Genomic DNA, 11,808 nt, shown 5'->3' with positions numbered 1-11,808 from the left:
CCAGAATTATGTTGCACGAAGCACAATTTCACATCATTCTGGGTCCATTTGTGTGAAAACAAGGTCCAATCAGGCTGAAACGTTACAAGAAGGTAGAATCTATTGAGTTGTAAGTGATCTGAATGTTTCATGATCATCGCACATTCCTATAGGGGGTCAAACCATGTCCCAAAGGTCACCGGGCCTGGTGTCACGTTAAAGAAGTAGTCCAGTTACACCTTTGTGGGCTTGTAACTTGGCTACTGAATATCCTAAAGAGGTCAGGTTTGTTTTAGAGTACTCCAATTAACAGCCCCCATTCCCCAAAAAGGAATGGAGTCATTAGCACTTATGGTTTTTAAATGGCACCCAGAATTATGTTGCACAAAGCACAATTTCACATCATTCTGGGTTCATTTGTGTGAAAACAAGGTCCAATCAGGCTGAAACGTTACAGGAAGGTAGAATCTATTGAGTTGTAAGTGATCTGAACGTTTCATGATGATAGCACTTTCCTAAGGGGGTCAAACCATGTCCTAAAGGTCACCGGATCTTGTGTCACTTTAAAGAAGTAGTCCAGTTACACATTTGTGGGCTTATAACTTGGCTTCTGAATATCCTAGAGAGGTCAGGTTTGTTTTAGAGTACTCCAAATAACAGCCCCTATTACCTCAAAAAGGAATGGAGTCATTAGCACTTATGGTTTTTAAATGGCACCCAGAATTATGTTGCACGAAGCACAATTTCACATCATTCTGGGTCAATTTGTGTGAAAACAAGGTCCAATCAGGCTGAAACGTTACAAGAAGGTAGAATCTATTGAGTTGTAAGTGATCTGAACGTTTCATGATGATCGCACATTGCTATAGGGGGTCAAACCATGTCCCAAATGTCACCGGGCCTGGTGTCACTTTAAAGAAGTAGTCCAGTTACACCTTTGTGGGCTTATAACTTGGCTTCTGAATGTCCTAGAGAGATCAGGTTTGTTTTAGTGTACTCCAATCAACAGCCCCTACAACCACAAAAAGGAATGGAGTCATTAGCACTTATGGTTTGTAAATGGCACCCAGAATTATGTTGCTCGAAGCACAATTTCACATCATTCTGGGTCCATTTGTGTGAAAAGAATGTCCATTCAGGCTGAAACGTTTCTAAGAAGGTAGAATCTATTGAGTTGTAAGGTATCTGAACGTTTCATGATGATCGCACATTCCTATAGGGGGTCAAACCATGTCCCAAAGGTCACCGGGCCTGGTGTCACTTTAAAGAAGTAGTCCAGTTACACCTTTGTGGGCTTATAACTTGGCTTCGGAATGTCCTAGAGAGGTCAGGCTTGTTTTAGTGTACTCCAATCAACAGCCCCTACAGCCACAAAAAGGAATGGAGTCATTAGCACTTATGGTTTGTAAATGGCACCCAGAATTATGTTGCACGAAGCACAATTTCACATCATTCTGGGTCCATTTGTGTGAAAACAAGGTCCAATCAGGCTGAAACGTTACAAGAAGGTAGAATCAATTGAGTTTTAAGTGATCTGAACGTTTCATGATGATCACACATTCCTATAGGTGGTCAAACCATGTCCCAAAGGTCACCGGGCCTGGTGTCACTTTAAAGAAGTAGTCCAGTTACACCTTTGTGGGCTTATAACTTGGCTTCTGAATGTCCTAGAGAGATCAGGTTTGTTTTAGTGTACTCCAATCAACAGCCCCTACAACCACAAAAAGGAATGGAGTCATTATGGTTTGTAAATGGCACCCAGAATTATGTTGCATGAAGCACAATTTCACATCATTCTGGGTCCATTTGTGTGAAAACAAGGTCCAATCAGGCTGAAACGTTACAAGAAGGTAGAATCTATTGAGGTGTAAGTGATCTGAACGTTTCATGATGATCGCACATTCCTAATGGGGTCAAACCATGTCCCAAAGGTCACCGGGCCTGGTGTCACTTTAAAGAAGTAGTCCAGTTACACCTTTGTGGGCTTATAACTCGGCTTCTGAATATCCTAGAGAGGTCAGGTTTAATTTAGAGTACTCCAATTAACAGCCCCCATTACCCCAAAAAGGAATGGAGTCATTAGCACTTATGGTTTGTAAATGGCACCCAGAATTATGTTGCACAAAGCACAATTTCACATCATTCTGGGTTCATTTGTGTGAAAACAAGGTCCAATCAGGCTGAAACGTTACAGGAAGGTAGAATCTATTGAGTTGTAAGTGATCTGAACGTTTCCTGATGATAGCACTTTCCTATTCTGGGTCAAACCATGTCCCAAAGGTCACTGGATCGGTGTCAATTTAAAGAACTAGTCCAGTTACACATTTGTGGGCTTATAACTTGGCTTCTGAATGTCCTAGAGAGATCAGGTTTGTTTTAGTGTACTCCAATCAACAGCCCCTACAACCACAAAAAGGAATGGAGTCATTAGCACTTATAGTTTGTAAATGGCACCCAGAATTATGTTGCACGAAGCACAATTTCACATCATTCTGGGTCCATTTGTGTGAAAAGAATGTCCATTCAGGGTGAAACGTTTCTAAGAAGGTAGAATCTATTGAGTTGTAAGTGATCTGAACGTTTCATGATGATCGCACATTCCTATAGGGGGTCAAACCATGTCCCAAAGGTCACCGGGCCTGGTGTCACTTTAAAGAAGTAGTCCAGTTACACCTTTGTGGGCTTATAACTTGGCTTCGGAATGTCCTAGAGAGGTCAGGCTTGTTTTAGTGTACTCCAATCAACAGCCCCTACAGCCACAAAAAGGAATGGAGTCATTAGCACTTATGGTTTGTAAATGGCACCCAGAATTATGTTGCACGAAGCACAATTTCACATCATTCTGGGTCCATTTGTGTGAAAACAAGGTCCAATCAGGCTGAAACGTCACATGAAGGTAGAATCAATTGAGTTTTAAGTGATATGAACGTTTCATGATGATCGCACATTCCTATAGGGGGTCAAACCATGTCCCAAAGGTCACCGGGCCTGGTGTCACTTTAAAGAAGTAGTCCAGTTACACCTTTGTGGGCTTATAACTTGGCTTCTGAATGTCCTAGAGAGATCAGGTTTGTTTTAGTGTACTCCAATCAACAGCCCATACAACCACAAAAAGGAATGGAGTCATTATGGTTTGTAAATGGCACCCAGAATTATGTTGCATGAAGCACAATTTCACATCATTCTGGGTCCATTTGTGTGAAAACAAGGTCCAATCAGGCTGAAACGTTACAAGAAGGTAGAATCTATTGAGGTGTAAGTGATCTGAACGTTTCATGATGATCGCACATTCCTAAGGGGGTCAAACCATGTCCCAAAGGTCACCGGGCCTGGTGTCACTTTAAAGAAGTAGTCCAGTTACACCTTTGTGGGCTTATAACTTGGCTTCTGAATATCCTAGAGAGGTCAGGTTTAATTTAGAGTACTCCAATTAACAGCCCCCATTACTCCAAAAAGGAATGGAGTCATTAGAACTTATGGTTTTTAAATGGCACCCAGAATTATGTTGCACGAAGCACAATTTCACATCATTCTGGGTTCATTTGTGTGAAAACAAGGTCCAATCAGGCTGAAACGTTACAGGAAGGTAGAATCTATTGAGTTGTAAGTGATCTGAACGTTTCCTGATGATAGCACTTTCCTATAGGGGGTCAAACCATGTCCCAAAGGTCACTGGATCGGTGTCAATTTAAAGAAGTAGTCCAGTTACACATTTGTGGGCTTATAACTTGGCTTCTGAATGTCCTAGAGAGATCAGGTTTGTTTTAGTGTACTCCAATCAACAGCCCCTACAACCACAAAAAGGAATGGAGTCATTAGCACTTATGGTTTGTAAATGGCACCCAGAATTATGTGGCACGAAGCACAATTTCACATCATTCTGGGTCCATTTGTGTGAAAACAAGGTCCAATCAGGCTGAAACGTTACAAGAAGGTAGAATCTATTGAGTTGTAAGTGATCTGAACGTTTCATGATGATCGCACATTCCTACAGGGGGTCAAACCATGTCCCAAAGGTCACCGGGCCTGGTGTCACTTTAAAGAAGTAGTCCAGTTACACCCTTGTGGGCTTATAACTTGGCTTCTGAATATCCTAAAGAGGTCAGGTTTGTTTTAGAGTACTCCAATTAACAGCCCCCATTACCCCAAAAAGGAATGGAGTCATTAGCACTTATGGTTTTTAAATGGCACCCAGAATTATGTTGCACGAAGCACAATTTCACATCATTCTGGGTCCATTTGGGTGAAAACAAGGTCCAATCAGGCTGAAACGTTACAAGAAGGTAGAATCTATTGAGTTGTAAGTGATCTGAACGTTTCATGATGATCGCACATTCCTAAGTGGGTCAAACCATGTCCCAAAGGTCACCGGATCTGGTGTCACTTTAAAGAAGTAGTCCAGTTACACATTTGTGGGCTTATAACTTGGCTTCTGAATGTCCTAGAGAGATCAGGTTTGTTTTATTGTACTCCAATCAACAGCCCCTACAACCACAAAAAGGAATGGAGTCATTAGCACTTATGGTTTGTAAATGGCACCCAGAATTATGTTGCACGAAGCACAATTTCACATCATTCTGGGTCCATTTGTGTGAAAACAAGGTCCAATCAGGCTGAAACGTTACAAGAAGGTAGAATCTATTGAGTTGTAAGTGATCTGAATGTTTCATGATCATCGCACATTCCTATAGGGGGTCAAACCATGTCCCAAAGGTCACCGGGCCTGGTGTCACGTTAAAGAAGTAGTCCAGTTACACCTTTGTGGGCTTGTAACTTGGCTTCTGAATATCCTAAAGAGGTCAGGTTTGTTTTAGAGTACTCCAATTAACAGCCCCCATTCCCCAAAAAGGAATGGAGTCATTAGCACTTATGGTTTTTAAATGGCACCCAGAATTATGTTGCACAAAGCACAATTTCACATCATTCTGGGTTCATTTGTGTGAAAACAAGGTCCAATCAGGCTGAAACGTTACAGGAAGGTAGAATCTATTGAGTTGTAAGTGATCTGAACGTTTCATGATGATAGCACTTTCCTAAGGGGGTCAAACCATGTCCTAAAGGTCACCGGATCTTGTGTCACTTTAAAGAAGTAGTCCAGTTACACATTTGTGGGCTTATAACTTGGCTTCTGAATATCCTAGAGAGGTCAGGTTTGTTTTAGAGTACTCCAAATAACAGCCCCTATTACCTCAAAAAGGAATGGAGTCATTAGCACTTATGGTTTTTAAATGGCACCCAGAATTATGTTGCACAAAGCACAATTTCACATCATTCTGGGTTCATTTGTGTGAAAACAAGGTCCAATCAGGCTGAAACGTTACAAGAAGGTAGAATCTATTGAGTTGTAAGTGATCTGAACGTTTCATGATGATCGCACATTCCTACAGGGGGTCAAACCATGTCCCAAAGGTCACCGGGCCTGGTGTCACTTTAAAGAAGTAGTCCAGTTACACCTTTGTGGGCTTATAACTTGGCTTCTGAATATCCTAAAGAGGTCAGGTTTGTTTTAGAGTACTCCAATTAACAGCCCCCATTACCCCAAAAAGGAATGGAGTCATTAGCACTTATGGTTTTTAAATGGCACCCAGAATTATGTTGCACGAAGCACAATTTCACATCATTCTGGGTCCATTTGGGTGAAAACAAGGTCCAATCAGGCTGAAACGTTACAAGAAGGTAGAATCTATTGAGTTGTAAGTGATCTGAACGTTTCATGATGATCGCACATTCCTAAGTGGGTCAAACCATGTCCCAAAGGTCACCGGATCTGGTGTCACTTTAAAGAAGTAGTCCAGTTACACATTTGTGGGCTTATAACTTGGCTTCTGAATGTCCTAGAGAGATCAGGTTTGTTTTATTGTACTCCAATCAACAGCCCCTACAACCACAAAAAGGAATGGAGTCATTAGCACTTATGGTTTGTAAATGGCACCCAGAATTATGTTGCACGAAGCACAATTTCACATCATTCTGGGTCCATTTGTGTGAAAACAAGGTCCAATCAGGCTGAAACGTTACAAGAAGGTAGAATCTATTGAGTTGTAAGTGATCTGAATGTTTCATGATCATCGCACATTCCTATAGGGGGTCAAACCATGTCCCAAAGGTCACCGGGCCTGGTGTCACGTTAAAGAAGTAGTCCAGTTACACCTTTGTGGGCTTGTAACTTGGCTTCTGAATATCCTAAAGAGGTCAGGTTTGTTTTAGAGTACTCCAATTAACAGCCCCCATTCCCCAAAAAGGAATGGAGTCATTAGCACTTATGGTTTTTAAATGGCACCCAGAATTATGTTGCACAAAGCACAATTTCACATCATTCTGGGTTCATTTGTGTGAAAACAAGGTCCAATCAGGCTGAAACGTTACAGGAAGGTAGAATCTATTGAGTTGTAAGTGATCTGAACGTTTCATGATGATAGCACTTTCCTAAGGGGGTCAAACCATGTCCTAAAGGTCACCGGATCTTGTGTCACTTTAAAGAAGTAGTCCAGTTACACATTTGTGGGCTTATAACTTGGCTTCTGAATATCCTAGAGAGGTCAGGTTTGTTTTAGAGTACTCCAAATAACAGCCCCTATTACCTCAAAAGGAATGGAGTCATTAGCACTTATGGTTTTTAAATGGCACCCAGAATTATGTTGCACAAAGCACAATTTCACATCATTCTGGGTTCATTTGTGTGAAAACAAGGTCCAATCAGGCTGAAACGTTACAAGAAGGTAGAATCTATTGAGTTGTAAGTGATCTGAACGTTTCATGATGATCGCACATTCCTACAGGGGGTCAAACCATGTCCCAAAGGTCACCGGGCCTGGTGTCACTTTAAAGAAGTAGTCCAGTTACACCTTTGTGGGCTTATAACTTGGCTTCTGAATATCCTAAAGAGGTCAGGTTTGTTTTAGAGTACTCCAATTAACAGCCCCCATTACCCCAAAAAGGAATGGAGTCATTAGCACTTATGGTTTTTAAATGGCACCCAGAATTATGTTGCACGAAGCACAATTTCACATCATTCTGGGTCCATTTGGGTGAAAACAAGGTCCAATCAGGCTGAAACGTTACAAGAAGGTAGAATCTATTGAGTTGTAAGTGATCTGAACGTTTCATGATGATCGCACATTCCTAAGTGGGTCAAACCATGTCCCAAAGGTCACCGGATCTGGTGTCACTTTAAAGAAGTAGTCCAGTTACACATTTGTGGGCATATAACTTGGCTTCTGAATGTCCTAGAGAGATCAGGTTTGTTTTAGTGTACTCCAATCAACAGCCCCTACAACCACAAAAAAGAATGGAGTCATTAGAACTTAAGGTTTGTAAATGGCACCCAGAATTATGTTGCACGAAGCACAATTTCACATCATTCTGGGTCCATTTGTGTGAAAACAAGGTCCAATCAGGCTGAAACGTTACAAGAAGGTAGAATATATTGAGTTGTAAGTGATATGAACGTTTCATGATGATCGCACATTCCTATAGGGGGTCAAATCATGTCCCAAAGGTCAACGGGCCTGGTGTCAATGTAAAGAAGTAGTCCAGTTACACATTTGTGGGCTTATAACTTGGCTTCTGAATGTCCTAGAGTGATCAGGTTTGTTTCAGAGTACTACAATCAACAGCCCCTACAACCACAAAAAGGAATGGAGTCATTAGCACTTATGGTTTGTAAATGGCACCCAGAATTATGATGCACGAAGCACAATTTCACATCATTCTGGGTCCATTTGTGTGAAAACAAGGTCCATTCAGAATGAAACGTTACAAGAAGGTAGAATCTATTGAGTTGTAAGTGATCTGAACTTTTCATTATGATCGCACATTCCTATAGGGGGTCAAACCATGTCCCAAAGGTCACCGGGCCTGGTGTCACTTTAAATAAGTAGTCCAGTTACACATTTGTGGGCTTTTAACTTGGCTTCTGAATGTCCTAGAGAGATCAGGTTTGTTTTAGTGTACTCCAATCAACAGCCCCTACAACCACAAAAAGGAATGGAGTCATTAGCACTTATGGTTTGTAAATGGCACCCAGAATTATGTTGCACTAAGCACAATTTCACATCATTCTGGGTTCATTTGTGTGAAAACAAGGTCCAATCAGGCTGAAACGTTACAGGAAGGTAGAATCTATTGAGTTATAAGTGATCTGAACGTTTCATGATGATCGCACATTCCTAAGGGGGTCAAACCATGTCCCAAAGGTCACCAGATCTGGTGTCACTTTAAAGAAGTAGTCCAGTTACACATTTGTGGGCTTATAACTTGGCTTCTGAATGTCCTAGAGAGGTCAGGTTTGTTTTAGTGTACTCCAATCAACAGCCCCTACAACCACAAAAAGGAATGGAGTCATTAGCACTTATGGTTTGTAAATGGCACCCAGAATTATGTTGCACGAAGCACAATTTCACATCATTCTGGGTCCATTTGTGTGAAAACAAGGTCCAATCAGGCTGAAAGGTTACAAGAAGGAAGAATCTATTGAGTTGTAAGTGATCTGAATGTTTCATGATCATCGCACATTCCTATATGGGGTCAAACCATGTCCCAAAGGTCACCGGGCCTGTTGTCACGTTAAAGAAGTAGTCCAGTTACACCTTTGTGGGCTTGTAACTTGGCTTCTGAATATCCTAAAGAGGTCAGGTTTGTTTTAGAGTACTCCAATTAACAGCCCCCATTCCCCAAAAAGGAATGGAGTCATTAGCACTTATGGTTTTTAAATGGCACCCAGAATTATGTTGCACAAAGCACAATTTCACATCATTCTGGGTTCATTTGTGTGAAAACAAGGTCCAATCAGGCTGAAACGTTACAGGAAGGTAGAATCTATTGAGTTGTAAGTGATCTGAACGTTTCATGATGATAGCACTTTCTTAAGGGGGTCAAACCATGTCCTAAAGGTCACCGGATCTTGTGTCACTTTAAAGAAGTAGTCCAGTTACACATTTGTGGGCTTATAACTTGGCTTCTGAATATCCTAGAGAGGTCAGGTTTGTTTTAGAGTACTCCAAATAACAGCCCCTATTACCTCAAAAAGGAATGGAGTCATTAGCACTTATGGTTTTTAAATGGCACCCAGAATTATGTTGCACGAAGCACAATTTCACATCATTCTTGGTCAATTTGTGTGAAAACAAGGTCCAATCAGGCTGAAACGTTACAAGAAGGTAGAATCTATTGAGTTGTAAGTGATCTGAACGTTTCATGATGATCGCACATTGCTATAGGGGGTCAAACCATATCCCAAAGGTCACCGGGCCTGGTGTCACTTTAAAGAAGTAGTCCAGTTACACCTTTGTGGGCTTATAACTTGGCTTCTGAATGTCCTAGAGAGATCAGGTTTGTTTTAGTGTACTCCAATCAACAGCCCCTACAACCACAAAAAGGAATGGAGTCATTAGCACTTATGGTTTGTAAATGGCACCCAGAATTATGTTGCACGAAGCACAATTTCACATCATTCTGGGTCCATTTGTGTGAAAACAAGGTCCAATCAGGCTGAAACGTAACAAGAAGGTAGAATCTATTGAGTTGTAAGTGATCTGAACGTTTCATGATGATCGCACATTCCTAAGGGGGTCAAACCATGTCCCAAATTTCACCGGGCCTGGTGTCACTTTAAAGAAGTAGTCCAGTTACACCTTTGTGGGCTTATAACTTGGCTTCTGAATGTCCTAGAGAGATCAGGTTTGTTTTAGTGTACTCCAATCAACAGCCCCTACAACCACAAAAAGGAATGGAGTCATTAGCACTTATGGTTTGTAAATGGCACCCAGAATTATGTTGCACGAAGCACAATTTCACATCATTCTGGGTCCATTTGTGTGAAAAGAATGTCCATTCAGGCTGAAACGTTTCTAAGAAGGTAGAATCTATTGAGTTGTAAGTGATCTGAACGTTTCATGATGATCGCACATTCCTATAGGGGGTCAAACCATGTCCCAAAGGTCACCGGGCCTGGTGTCACTTTAAAGAAGTAGTCCAGTTACACCTTTGTGGGCTTATAACTTGGCTTCGGAATGTCCTAGAGAGGTCAGGCTTGTTTTAGTGTACTCCAATCAACAGCCCCTACAGCCACAAAAAGGAATGGAGTCATTAGCACTTATGGTTTGTTAATGGCACCCAGAATTATGTTGCACGAAGCACAATTTCACATCATTCTGGGTCCATTTGTGTGAAAACAAGGTCCAATCAGGCTGAAACGTTACAAGAAGGTAGAATCAATTGAGTTTTAAGTGATATGAACGTTTCATGATGATCGCACATTCCTATAGGGGGTCAAACCATGTCCCAAAGGTCACCGGGCCTGGTGTCACTTTAAAGAAGTAGTCCAGTTACACCTTTGTGGGCTTATAACTTGGCTTCTGAATGTCCTAGAGAGATCAGGTTGGTTTTAGTGTACTCCAATCAACAGCCCCTACAACCACAAAAAGGAATGGAGTCATTATGGTTTGTAAATGGCACCCAGAATTATGTTGCATGAAGCACAATTTCACATCATTCTGGGTCCATTTGTGTGAAAACAAGGTCCAATCAGGCTGAAACGTTACAAGAAGGTAGAATCTATTGAGTTGTAAGTGATCTGAACGTTTCATGATGATCGCACATTCCTATAGGGGGTCAAACCATGTCCCAAAGGTCACCGGGCCTGCTGTCACTTTAAAGAAGTAGTCCAGTTACATATTTGTGGGCTTATAACTTGGCTTCTGAATGTCCTAGAGAGGTCAGGTTTGTTTCAGAGTACTCCAATTAACAGCCCCCATTACCCCAAAAAGGAATGGAGTCATTAGCACTTATGGTTTTTAAATGGCACCCAGAATTATGTTGCACGAAGCACAATTTCACATCATTCTGGGTCCATTTGTGTGAAAACAAGGTCCAATCAGGCTGAAACGTTACAAGAAGGTAGAATCTATTGAGTTGTAAGTGATCTGAACGTTTCATGATGATCGCACATTCCTATAGGGGGTCAAACCATGTCCCAAAGGTCACCGGGCCTGGTGTCACTTTAAAGAAGTAGTCCAGTTACATATTTGTGGGCTTATAACTTGGCTTCTGAATGTCCTAGAGAGGTCAAGGTTTGTTTTAGAGTACTCCAATTAACAGCCCCCATGACCCCAAAATGGAATGGAGTCATTAGCACTTATGGTTTTTAAATGGCACCCAGAATTATGTTGCATGAAGCACAATTTCACATCATTCTGGGTTCATTTGTGTGAAAACAAGGTCCAATCAGGCTGAAACGTTACAGGAAGGTAGAATCTATTGAGTTGTAAGTGATCTGAACGTTTCATGATGATTGCACATTCCTATAGGGGGTCAAACCATGTCCCAAAGGTCACCGGGCCTGGTGTCACTTTAAAGAAGTAGTCCAGTTACACATTTGTGGGGTTATAACTTGGCTTCTGAATATCCTAGAGAGATCAGGTTTGTTTTAGTGTACTCCAATCAACAGCCCCTACAACCACAAAAAGGAATAGAGTCATTAGCACTTATGGTTTTTAAATGGCACCCAGAATTATGTTGCACGAAGCACAATTTCACATCATTCTGGGTCCATTTGTGTGAAAACAAGGTCCAATCAGGCTGAAACGTTACAAGAAGGTAGAATCTATTGAGTTGTAAGTGATCTGAACGTTTCATGATGATCGCACATTCCTATAGGGGGTCAAACCATGTCCCAAAGGTCACCGGGCCTGGTGTCAATTTAAAGAAGTAGTCCAGTTACACATTTGTGGGCTTATAACTTGGCTTCTGAATGTCCTAGAGAGATCAGGTTTGTTTTAGTGTACTCCAATCAACAGCCCCTACAACCACAAAAAGGAATGGAGTCATTAG

Source organism: Nothobranchius furzeri, chromosome 7, assembly GCF_043380555.1.
Source record: "Nothobranchius furzeri strain GRZ-AD chromosome 7, NfurGRZ-RIMD1, whole genome shotgun sequence".
Taxonomy (NCBI): Eukaryota; Metazoa; Chordata; class Actinopteri; order Cyprinodontiformes; family Nothobranchiidae; genus Nothobranchius; species Nothobranchius furzeri.
Note: the sequence above shows the minus strand (reverse complement) of the source record.